Below are 12,239 nucleotides of genomic sequence, written 5' to 3'. Positions count from 1 at the left end.
AAACAAATCCTTATTCTTTGTATTCTTAATTTCAATGATCTATGGTGATTTGAATATTTAGAATATTTCAATGACTAGTTGTAAAATAATTTGATTTAAAATCTTCTGTTGGATTTTGAGAAATGAGATATAAAAAATTTAATAAAAAACTATAAACTTAAAATTTTGTTTGAATATTTTTTTAATATTATGTTTATTTTTAAATTTGAAAATGTAGTTAATTTTTGTGCTTTGTTTGATAATTTAAAAAAATTAAAAATTTGAAATTGAACGTATTTTATGTTTAAATGATGTATGAAAATAAAATACTTAAAGATATTTTAGAACAATTGTATTATCAAACATATTCTTATTGTTTTTCTATAACCTATTATGACTCTTAAATTACCCATCATCATGAATAGAATATCATATATTAAAAATTTTAAATCTCATTTAAAAAAACAAGCTAAAAACCTCTCAAATCAACTCCTGGATCAACCGATAGCACGACCCTAGCAATGGGCCTACCCTTAAGTTTTTTTTTTAATTAGTTTTTTAATTTTGTAACAGGTGTCACTCCATAGGAGATAAATATGGATTACTTAACAAAATATTAACAAATTAGTATTGAATTATTATAATATGAAGTACAAAAAATAAATAGTTTAAAATTAGAGTATAAAGATTGAGCTGTTTAAAAATAGTAAGGTTGAGTTTGGATATTGAACTGAGTTAAGATCAATTCTTTACGAATAATAGTAAGTTGAGATGATGGGCTAAGTTTTGCGGAGTTCATCTAAAATGAGTACAGATATATTTGGATATTAAGATAGGTTTAACACTATTTATGGAAAATTTAAAAATGTTGTGACTCCCATGTATAAATAAGTATTGAGTTAAAAAAAAATTTTGGGTCCCATGTATGTGGAAGTTTTAAATTGAGATGAATTTAATAATTTGAGAGTTGTTTATTTAGATATTAAACTCAGTTTAACATTAGACTTAACTGAATTGATCTCAATACAGTCTAACAACCAAACTAGCCCTAAATTGCAAAAAGGGGTGCTTGCCTCCCCAAACGGGCGGATAGCTACCTTTCTAGCTCGTCCTTGATTTAATATCTGTTCATACTTGTTGGATGGACACATGAATTTCGAAGGCGAATGTCTTGCACACCACCCATCCAATCTTCACAAAAATCAAATTTACATACCAACAATTCATATCAGAAAAGAAAAAATGAAAAAAAATAAATAAATAAAATACCAACAATCCATATCAGAAAAGAAAAGAAGGATAAAAAAAACAAACAAAAGGTAGCAATATGTCACTATAATCTACAACGATGATAGCAAACCTACAAACAATCATATGAATATTAATTTCAGACTATTAAACTAGAGTACGGTGAGAATGAGAAGCAGTTTGAGTCATTAGTCTAAGATGAATGTTTAGGATTTTACGACACAATAAAATGATTTTTATTTTTAGGATAACAGCAAAAATGCGTTTCGATTTATTCAAGACACTTATGGATTAAAATTTGCGAAACGAAGTGCACTCATAGTTTTGTATGATGATTTAAGATTTTATGGTATAAAGTTATTTTCACCATTTTCGGAATAAATAGTAACTTCTATGTTAGCGTCATGTAGCATGCAGTTTAGTTGTTTTCAGGTCACAATGTGGATTATCCAAATCATTCTAGAGAAGTTTGATTTAGATACTCAGCAAGATCTTAGTCACACTTTATAAATAGTTTAACACATTTGGCACTAAGTGGAACCATAAGATGAAAATGTGAAGTAAATGAAGGAAAATAAAACATTGTAATCATGCCATCTAAGCCAAACACTATTCTATCCAATAATTTATTTTTGTGTCAAACCAAATAGGATTTCAATCCTAGCAAAATCCTAAATATTTGAGATCCAATTGAAACTCCAAACTTCTTTTTGATACCAAAATCCTAAATGATTTTCCAAACCCTAAATGAAACCGGTTTTAACTTAATGTTTAATCATATGATTAGATAACTTCCACATGCCATTAATCATTCAAATTCATATCATTACACCCCTCTTATTTATTCTTTTATAATATAGTATTTTCCTCAGGCCAAGTAAAATTAAATTTGGGTTTGATAGAAAACGAAACTCCAAATGAGGCCCAATCGATTTAGGACAACCAAAAAGATCCACTTATGTAAGACTTATTGAGGAAGTTTTTTCACTGTCATGAGTATACTTCCACTGTCCATATCAAACCCCAATAGTGATTGATGGGAGGGCAATCAAACACCTCACCACCACCACATTACACAGCAGTTTCAAGGCAGAAAATTGTGCAATGTAGCCCATAGTTTGGAGCATGGTTTTGGTTAATAGCACATCACTAAAAAGTCATCCTCACATCTCCTCTCAACCCCTCCAACGATATATGAGTCGTCCATAACTTGTCCCTTATACTTTTGTCACTTTTGAAAAACTTTATTGGAGAGAAATCAATGAGAGACTTCAAACATCTTTTATGGTCTTTCTTGCTTGAATTTTTCGAAATCTTTGTAAGTAAATTATCACAAAATTATCTTCATATAAGTTGTTCCTTTTTTAGTCTAGTTTCCATTGGTATATTTTGTGTAATTTTTCATGAATTATGGTTGGTAAAAATTCTGTTTAAGGCTTTAAGCATGTAAAAGTCATATTGAGAGATAACCTGGATAATGTGAGAATTTTTTATTTTTTTCTATGAAATTCTTGGCAAGATTTTGGTTCAATCTTTTTATGGTTTAGAGTTAAAATATTAACATGCAAGTTGAATTTAAATTTGTTGCATATTAAGAGTTTTGCATGATATGAGAAAGTTGAAAACTCAAGGTGTAAAAATAATTTATGTTTTGAGTAAGTTTGGATATTTTGTTATGAAAGCATACTCCTATGATCTTGATATTCACATATGTTATTCTTAAGATTTTGATCTACATGGTAAGAATGTTATTTTGAAAATTTATAGTTATAATCTTAAGGGAATACATTTTAATGTATGCTAAAGTCCGGTTGAAACACAAATTAGAGGCTCACGAGTTGTGTCATGTTTCTAAGTAATTTCTACCATGTGATATTGAGTTTAATGCTTAGATTAGTTTTAGGATTTGCATATAAAGCATATGATATTGTTTATTGATGATTTAGTTCATGGAAATGTCAAATCAAGTGGTTTGATCGAAAACTAAAACATGTAGTACTCTTGTTTTGAAGTAAATGTGTAAACTGATTATGTTGTTTGATGTTTTGTGAGTTGACTTGTTTGTTGAAGTATAATATTTCTTAGGATTTATTTAAAAAGCGAAATTTGATCGCATCTCATTAATGACAGTAATTGCAAAGCTTGAGGAAAAGGTTGCAGCAATGTATTAAATTCCATTCCGGCATTTCGGTATATCATTTTAGGATTAATTATATATTTTATATAAATATTTATATATATATAAACTAATAACTAATAGAATAAATACATATATATATATATGTAAGTGTGTACTTGTATACGCATATATATGGAAGAATTGAAAATTTATTGTTAGTAAAATATACAATAATCTAATAAAAATTACAATGAAATTAACATTTAAATGAAACCAGTTTGAACTGAGACATGGAAATATCGCTCTCAAAATTATCTATACACTTTCTTTTATCTTCTCTCTATCTCATATGAAAAAAACACACCAAAGTTAAATACTAGAAGCTAACGTGTAATACCTCGTATTTACGTATGTATTTAATGAATGATTATTTAAATTATTATAAATAACAATTTTTTTGTTTTGAATTTAATGTGTTATTCGTTAGATTTATTTTATGATTTTTAAGTTGTGCAATTTATTTTAATGGACTTTCTAGATATTAATTATTGTTTTACATTTAAATTGCTCTTTACTTTAATTTATTTTATTGTTTGGCTTTAATTAATTTAAGTTACTAATGTTTAATTGTACTGTTGTTACTTGGCTTTTATTTATTTTTATAGTGTCATTTTCCTTTGTTGGACCTTTCTATTTTCGAGTAGGTTTTGTTCTAGTAAGTTTTCCTTTTTTGTTTTGGGCCTAGTCCTTCATTTTTCGGCCCAACCCATTGGTTCCAGCCCAGCCCTTCATTTTTTTCTCTCCCTATACGGTGCCGTTTGGTCTCCCAGCCTTTAGGGCTTCTTCTTCTTCCTTTTTCTTTGTAGCGCCAGCCACTTCTCCTTCTTCATTTCCATTCCTTTATTTCCTTTTTTTTTTTTTTTTGTGGGTTGGCGTGTGCTGCTGCTGCTTCTCTTCTTCTCCCTCATTGTTTCCCTTTTCTTCCACTACTGCGCTGACTGCTTTCTTCCTCTTTGGTTTCATGTTTCATCTGTACTTGGACTGTTAAAACTCCACCATATTTTCGTCTGGTATTAGTTTGCATTTTCATCTCCAAGTTTTAGTTTTTTTCATTTGCTGTAAAACTAAATTGTTCTTCTTCTCTCTTTGCATTTTAATTTCTTTGTTTTTCCTCCATTTTTGCATGTCAATCCGTGGGGTCTTGCTATGCTCTTGGCCCCATTTTCATGCTCAATTTTCTCTAGTACTTTTTAGTGTCCAAGATCGTGGATAAACCCTTACATTTTTCGGTTGTTTTGGACTCAAACTCGTGCCCTGTTTTGACCCCAAAACCTGTGAGCTTCATTTCATTTTTCTTGGTTATTTTGCTTACTGTGAACACCATATTTTCCAGCCATTATTCCCTTCATTTTACCTCTCGTAAATCAGTTCTTTTTCTCAAAAATATCACCTCAAATCCCATTGTTTTCGAAACCCATTTTCAGTCTAAAAAATTGTGATTTTTAGGAGATTTTTTTTTCGAACTTGTTTTTTGCATTAAATCGAGTGCGTGGGTGCTTGAACTTCCAGATTTGCCTTTAAGCACTGTGAGTAATTTTTCAAATACCTTTTTGAAATTTAAATATATTTTACACTAACAATTATTTGTAATCTGGTTGGTTTTGCTGGACGTTGAGTTTGATTAGTTTGGGGGTCGGTTGGATTGAATAATAGGGTTGTTTGTGAGGTTGGATTGTGCTTGGTATTTTTATGTCTTGCTTGGGTTCATGTTATACACTGCATATTGCATGTATGTTCATGAGTATGAATGAAAACTGAGTTTTCATATGTAAAATGATTTTTGGGTGCATGTGTATCACGACCCCAATCCAAGATTGGGCATTATCTCAGTGGAGATCTTCTGGTCACTCAGAAGTATAATATACTGAGTGATGTCTCATGGATTGTCGATGGGCGACAACGGGATCAGACGAGATAGTAAAGCTCTCGTGCTAAGTCTGTGGCCCTTCTGTTGGCAGAAGTTAGAGGATGCTTGGCCACAAACGCGTTGGGCACGGAACTGAGCATCGCTCGTTACGAAGTCACACATACAGTTGTTACCCGTGGTGTGGCGAAGGGAGCCAGGGTGTGTGGATGATCCCTATAGGAGATTGTGGTGTATATAGTTTAAAATTAGATAATTGGTTTTGATAATGGATTTATGTGAACTATTTTCTGGAAAAATAGTAGATTTTTATACTGTCATTTTTTGGAAAAAATGGCGGATGATATTTTTATGGACTTAATTTTTGGGTCAAATGAGATTTTGGCGTGTGTTGGAAAATAATTGCTTTTAAAAAATGATGATTTTTAGGTTCCATGCATATTTAATCATATGCACGTATTTTGTTGGTTGTATTAATGAATTTTTATCTGTTTGACTATTTGGTCTATTACTTACTTGCAGTATCGTTTCTTGGTACTGTAGATTTTGATAGATATGAGGATGTAGAGCCCGAGGATGCGGCTACGCCAGAAGAGTAATTGGGGATTACTTTATCGAGTGTTGAGATTTATTTTCCGTTTTTTCTCATTGTATTTTGGTTTATCATGTTTTTATTGGACACTTGTATAACTTTTGAAATGTTTGTATTTAAGTGAATTTGTATTTAAAAAATTATGGTACTTAGTTGGTTGACTTTAACTTAACGGCTGCGACTTTTGTCTTACACGTGTTGCATGTGTACACACTTAACACTTGTTGTTAGGATGCGTGACTCGTGTTGTCATCATCCCGATATCTCGATTCTAACGTTTTCATACATGGGAGTTGGGGCGTCACATAATGGCAGTAGGAAATCAAAACAATTAGTAGCCAACTTCCTACTGAGAAAGAACCACACACATCTTATTTCTACTTAAGCATTTTAAAACTACCCTAACAATCGGTTTTAAAAGCTAAACGTAAGAATTTTTACTAAAGACTCTTGATTGCAGGACTCTTGCTTGCAAGCCTTTAAAGCTGAAAATCATAAACTTAAAAATAAAAACTGATCCCAACCGCTTTATTTTCTTTATTGCCTTAAAGAATCTTTAAAAAAAGAACAGTAAAACAATGGAAATAAAAGAGGTTGAAATAGTTTTCTTCAAGAATCAAATAAGAAAAGAAAAAACTGACAAGGGAACAGTAATAATATAAACGTTAATAATACATATTATTTATTAAAAAATACCAACATTTATAAAATGAATATATGTTGAAAAAATCGCAAACTTGAGTTGAGATACCAAAAAAGGATAAATTATTAAAAATAATTATATTTAAAAGAAATAGAGAGAGAGAATGAGGAGACATATTTAAAGTTACAAAAAAAATTAAAGTTATATAAATACAATTTAGTTCCTAAAATTAATTAAATACTATCTGAATTTAAAATTTATAAAAATGTAATCCAAGTATAAGAAAATTATAAAAGCAGTCCGAAATGGAATGGGGACCGAAATGCCAATTACGGCCGGAATAACCAAAATTTGATCGGAATGGCCAAAATAGATTGGAATGGGCCAGAATTTGGAGTGAAATGGAAATAGGTAGTATAGTGTACCAGATATTACACCAGAACAGAAAATTCATGCCAGAACGGAACGGAATTTAAAATTTTGGATGGCAGAGACTGAAATTTAAGAAAAATGCATCACAACCTAGCCATTAACAAATAAAGCAGTATGGAATACCACAATCCTAGTAACCAATCACATATAGTAGGAATAATGTTTCGCTTAATAGCTTTATTACAAATAAATGCACGTGTTTAAGCTGAAGTCATAATAAGGATCACACCACATAAACAGCCAATTGATTTTTTTATCCCAAATTGATGATGAAGATGAAGCATCCAACCAAAAAATAAACTTTACAAAAGGCTAGCATCAAACTAAAGTGTTAATTTTAATTTCTCGAGCCCATGATTAGCAACTGAAGCAAAAGAAAAGAAGAAGAAAATACATATTTAAATTCTAATTTCATCTTTTTTGAACCATTCAAATCAATCAACTTAGAGAATAGACACAAATTCAAGACAGGTGAAGTTAGCCTTCATGACAAAGTAAAGCTATATATTTTAACTTCTCTAGCCCATGATTAGCCGCTCAAGCAAGAGAGTAAGATAGTACATATTCAAAATCTAAACTCATATTTTTTGAAGTATTCACATAAATGAAACATAGAAAATAGACAAAAATTCAAAGGTAGCACAAGAACTTCACCTTCTATTAGAACTTGTCTTTTACCATTTAACTCCATATCTTTCACAATTTTATTTTTTAAAAGAAAATGTGGTATACATTTAAGCAGTATGTGCGTATAATAAGAATATATAGTTCTCTAGAATATAACAAAATAAAATCAAAACTAAAATGAGGTTCCAACAACATTTAAAACAACAAAGTAAGAGTGACAGTCATGATTCGGAAGAGACAAAGGGAGAGAAAGGGAGAAGAAGTGATAGAAAATGGAATATTTGAGCTCCAAGAAATGAAACAAAAAATTATCTTATTCTCAACAAAGTGACAATGATTTGGAAGAGAGAAAGTCAGAAAAAGTAATAAATAGCGTGGGAATGAAACATGTGGGGGGCAACAACTTATCTTTTCATTTTAGCATAATAAAATAAAGATTTTGTATGCAAATAGTATCCACTCATATTTATCAGCTCCTTTTATTTCTTGTTGATCAAAGTTTTACTTTTCACGTTTTGCCTAATTTAATGTATGTCTTTTATAATGAATTGAGCTATATTTTGTGTTTCACTGGCATTTGTCTAATGCCAGTGCTCTTAGTTATATGGTGTGGCAATATGAAATTAGATTAGCACTTATTTAGAAGGTGTGGCAGTATGAAATTATATTTGTTTTTACACGAAAAATACTTGTTGCGAGCGGCCTATGCAAACGGCACGCAAAAGGCTATTTAATAATTTTGTTTTTAATTTTTCTTCTCTCTGTCTCTCTGTCTCTCTGTCTCTCTCTCTCTCTCTCTCTCTCTCTCTTTTTCTTGATCTTGCTAGCCATGGTTAAAAACTTAAAAAAGCTTGCTCCACATTGATCGAGTCTTTAGCACTTGTTTGAACGAGATTCCAAGCTCATCTACAAATGCCTTTGCTGTTTGCGTGTCCACAACCTTGTTCGCGACCAAATCACACTTATTCCCAACTAGAAGCTTGCATACACTTTTATTTGCGTATTTGTCAATTTCATTCCACCACTAATTGACATTGTTGAAATTCTCAATCTCAGTAACGTCATAGACAATAATCTGAAGCTTAATCGTCTTTCCATCCAGCTCTATAGTTATGATTTTAAAATCAACTCCAATGGTACTTATGTAGCTATCGCTTTCAACATAGGAATCATCTGTGAATATGAGGAGCAAACAAGATTTTTCCACAGAGGAGTCCTCATGGCTTAACGACTCATACTCAAATAAAAAAAGCTAAGAGAGAGAAAGAGAAGCTTGCCTTCAACGCCAGTTAACCTACTCCAGAAAAAGGATAATACATCATAAGGAAAAAAGAGAAAGAGAGAAGAAGAAACAGAGGAAGACAGAGAAATAAAAATATGCTTTTATCCTTTTTGCTTATTTAAAAAAAAATTATACATAAACTCTTACGTACAGTCCGATTACCTCCCACTTAGCCATCCCGCTTGTACGTAGCAATACTGTTTTTACATTGACATGTTTTATGTGAACTTAATTTTACATTGGGTTGGACTTAGTTTTACTATGGGCTTAGTTTTATTACATAAAACTATTATGTTACTTTGAGTTGGGTTGGGCCTAGTTTTACTTAAATAATTATATTATTCCAGAAACATATGTTACATAAAATATTTATGGGATTGTTTATATTATTTAAATATTAAATTATTTTATAATTAGATTTATTAGTCAATTATAAGAGTTTAATTCTATTTTTAACATTTTAAATCTGATTAAGCCTATTTTATGAAAAGAGTTCCCGCTATTGTTTAATAGATCTAAATAGAATATGATTTCCTACTAAATTGTAATATGTTATTAGTATTAAATTATTGTTAGATTATAATAATCAGAGCTGCTATATACAAGCAGCATGTGTAAACGAGATGTAAACGGCTATACATGGCAAAGCTTACATGAGAGAGAAAAAAAGAAAACAAAAATAAAAAAAAAGTAAAAAGGAAAACGGAAGAAGCAAAAAAAGGCCAAAGTAACATGCAAGAGTTTTCTTCTTCTTCTTCCGAGTTGGAGACCAAATGCTTTGAAGTAAACAACATTTCAAATGTAAAGCATAGCCATTATTAGACCCTCAATAAATTAGTGGGAGGCCAAGTCAATTGCTTCAATGTTCTAAACACAAGGGCTAATCACTAAATCTGGGTTGAATTGCAGCAGAGCCATTTAGAACCTTGAAGTAGTTCGTGCGAGGCGCCCACAACCCAGATTTGGAGCATAGATTAAAAGAAGAGAAAAGAGTTTTAATTAAAAAAGCAAAATCTGGATTCATAGGATTTTGAAGCATTTCTCTACCAAGAAATAGAAAAAAGAAACCAGCTTCAGCCTTCACAATTGATTCTCTGTTATTTCACCTCATATTCCCCCCACTGTGTCCTCTTCAATCAGCTTCCAAGTGCCCATTTCTCCAACAAATTCTTCATAAAGAAAATCCTTGCATAATCATCGACCTCAGATCCACAAACCATGACAACTTTAAAAGGCGAAAGTTATGTGGAGAGGTAAGGTTTCTAACTCTTTTTGTGCTTTGATACTATTTTTCTTAGAAAATGATAACAAATATTATCTGGGTTTAGGGGGCTTCATGGGAAGAAGAATAGAACAAATGTGGGTTTCGATAGCTTGTGGGTTTTGATTTTAAGGGAAGGAAAAATCGAATGTGGCTTTGTGTGGGTCTCAGACTTCCATCACAACACTGCAGGAGGGAGGGCGGCAGCTTCAAGGGGAGTGGACATGCCATCGAGGGAGGTAGGCGCTTCGAAGGATCTGTGTGGGAAGAATCGAGAAAGGAAATACAGAGAGGGAGAGAAAAACAAATGGAAACTGAGGAGGGAGGAGGGCTATTGGCTTTGCGATCTTCAAAACGATACGTTTGGTTTTTTTTCCACATCAACAACCGCTTACACGGTGTTTACTTGAGGCGCTTGTCTCCAGCATTTTTCTATAATAATAGCTAGGATTTGAATTTTAAAAATGATTAAGCTAATTATCAAAACGAATTTTTGTTGATATTTTGTTAGCTTCAATAAAATTATTATATTACAGTTATAATTAGAAAATAAAGAAATATGTTAAAAATATTTAAATGATATTAATATTTATTAGATTTCTTGTAAAATTAAATAATTATGTTAATTATAATAAAATAAACCTATTTTAAGAATTGAGGGTTTCACGACTTATTTTAATAGAATTGAATATAGTCCAATTATTCTAATAAATTATAATTTGAGAGTGAAAATATGTTATTAGTATTTAAATAATTTAAGATATAAGCATCCATTGATTTTATATTAAACAAAATATTTATTAATTATTTTCTACGGTATGAATTTAGTTAAGTGGGATATTAGGATACGTTTTCCTAGATAGATTTATTCACATTTAATACTTCGTATAGGTGATTAGATTCGAAGTGAGATTCATGAAGCAGCATAACAAAATAAGTATCTTGATCATAAATTAGAAGTAGCACATTAATTAGTCAGATAGATAAATATTAAAACCAATTATTGAAAGTCAGTTTTTATGTATCTCGCATGTCACTATTTATGCAAATATATCATAGATCATAGCACACGATCATGTTAATTTTTTGTATCATGTTCAGATTCAACATTTTATAGTAATTTATATGAGTATGTATGTCATGGATCTCACTTCCCATAAGATACCTAAGCTTTTTTAAGTTCAAATGTAAGATAAGATTCACATAAGTTGAATTAGATGTCCATTCAGATGCATAGTGCCAATGCAGTCTCATGATGGATGTGCAAGCTACAGACTCAAGCGTGGCCCACAATAGTGAGCTAGAATACTACTCAGCAGCTCCCTTTGCGGCCGCGAAACATGGGGTAGGTGCACAACCTCGCATATAATGTTAAGTGTGTTAGTCAGTCAGACAATTCAATTAATTTAGATAAATCAGTTATGAATAACATAAATATCAGTATGAGCAATTATGTTTTTAAGCTCTCAGCATGAAAAATTATGTGAAAACCTTACGTTTATTATATTTACATTGTGATGGATTTCTTATTGAGTTTTTGACTCATTTTAATTTTATTTCATATTTTTAACCATCCAGATAATGATGATGATCAGTATGAGCAGACGAGTCAGGCTTATTTGAAGCTGTTGGATTTAGCTCTAGGCTCATTTATATATTATTTAATCGATTTAATAAATTATGAAACCTCTTGCCTAATTTTATTTATGTAAGCATGTAAGATCCTTAGCCATTGGAAATGGGTGCTTCAGAGCTGGGCCTGGGACACCATATGGGTCTAGCCATTGGGAATAAAGTGTTACAGAGTTGGACTTGGGATGCCATATGGGCCTAGCCATTGTAACCCCTAACAGTAACTATATGCATAAAATGGAAGGAAAAGTTAAATCTACACGTATGATTCAGCGGTGTGTAGAGCTAGAAATTCTAGGTTAGAATTGATTTATAGGAAGAAAAATTATATTCAACATCTTCGTACCACCCATCATATATAATTTTATAATTTTTATTTTTTTCTTTTTATCAAATATGTGATGATGAAATTTCAATTAATTTAAAAAGAATGAAACAAAATTAAAAAAAAAAATGTGATATATAATATATAAGAATGATGAATAGTAAAACTCTACTAC

Source organism: Carya illinoinensis, chromosome 4 (genome assembly GCF_018687715.1).
Source record: "Carya illinoinensis cultivar Pawnee chromosome 4, C.illinoinensisPawnee_v1, whole genome shotgun sequence".
NCBI lineage: Eukaryota > Viridiplantae > Streptophyta > Magnoliopsida > Fagales > Juglandaceae > Carya > Carya illinoinensis.
Note: the sequence above shows the minus strand (reverse complement) of the source record.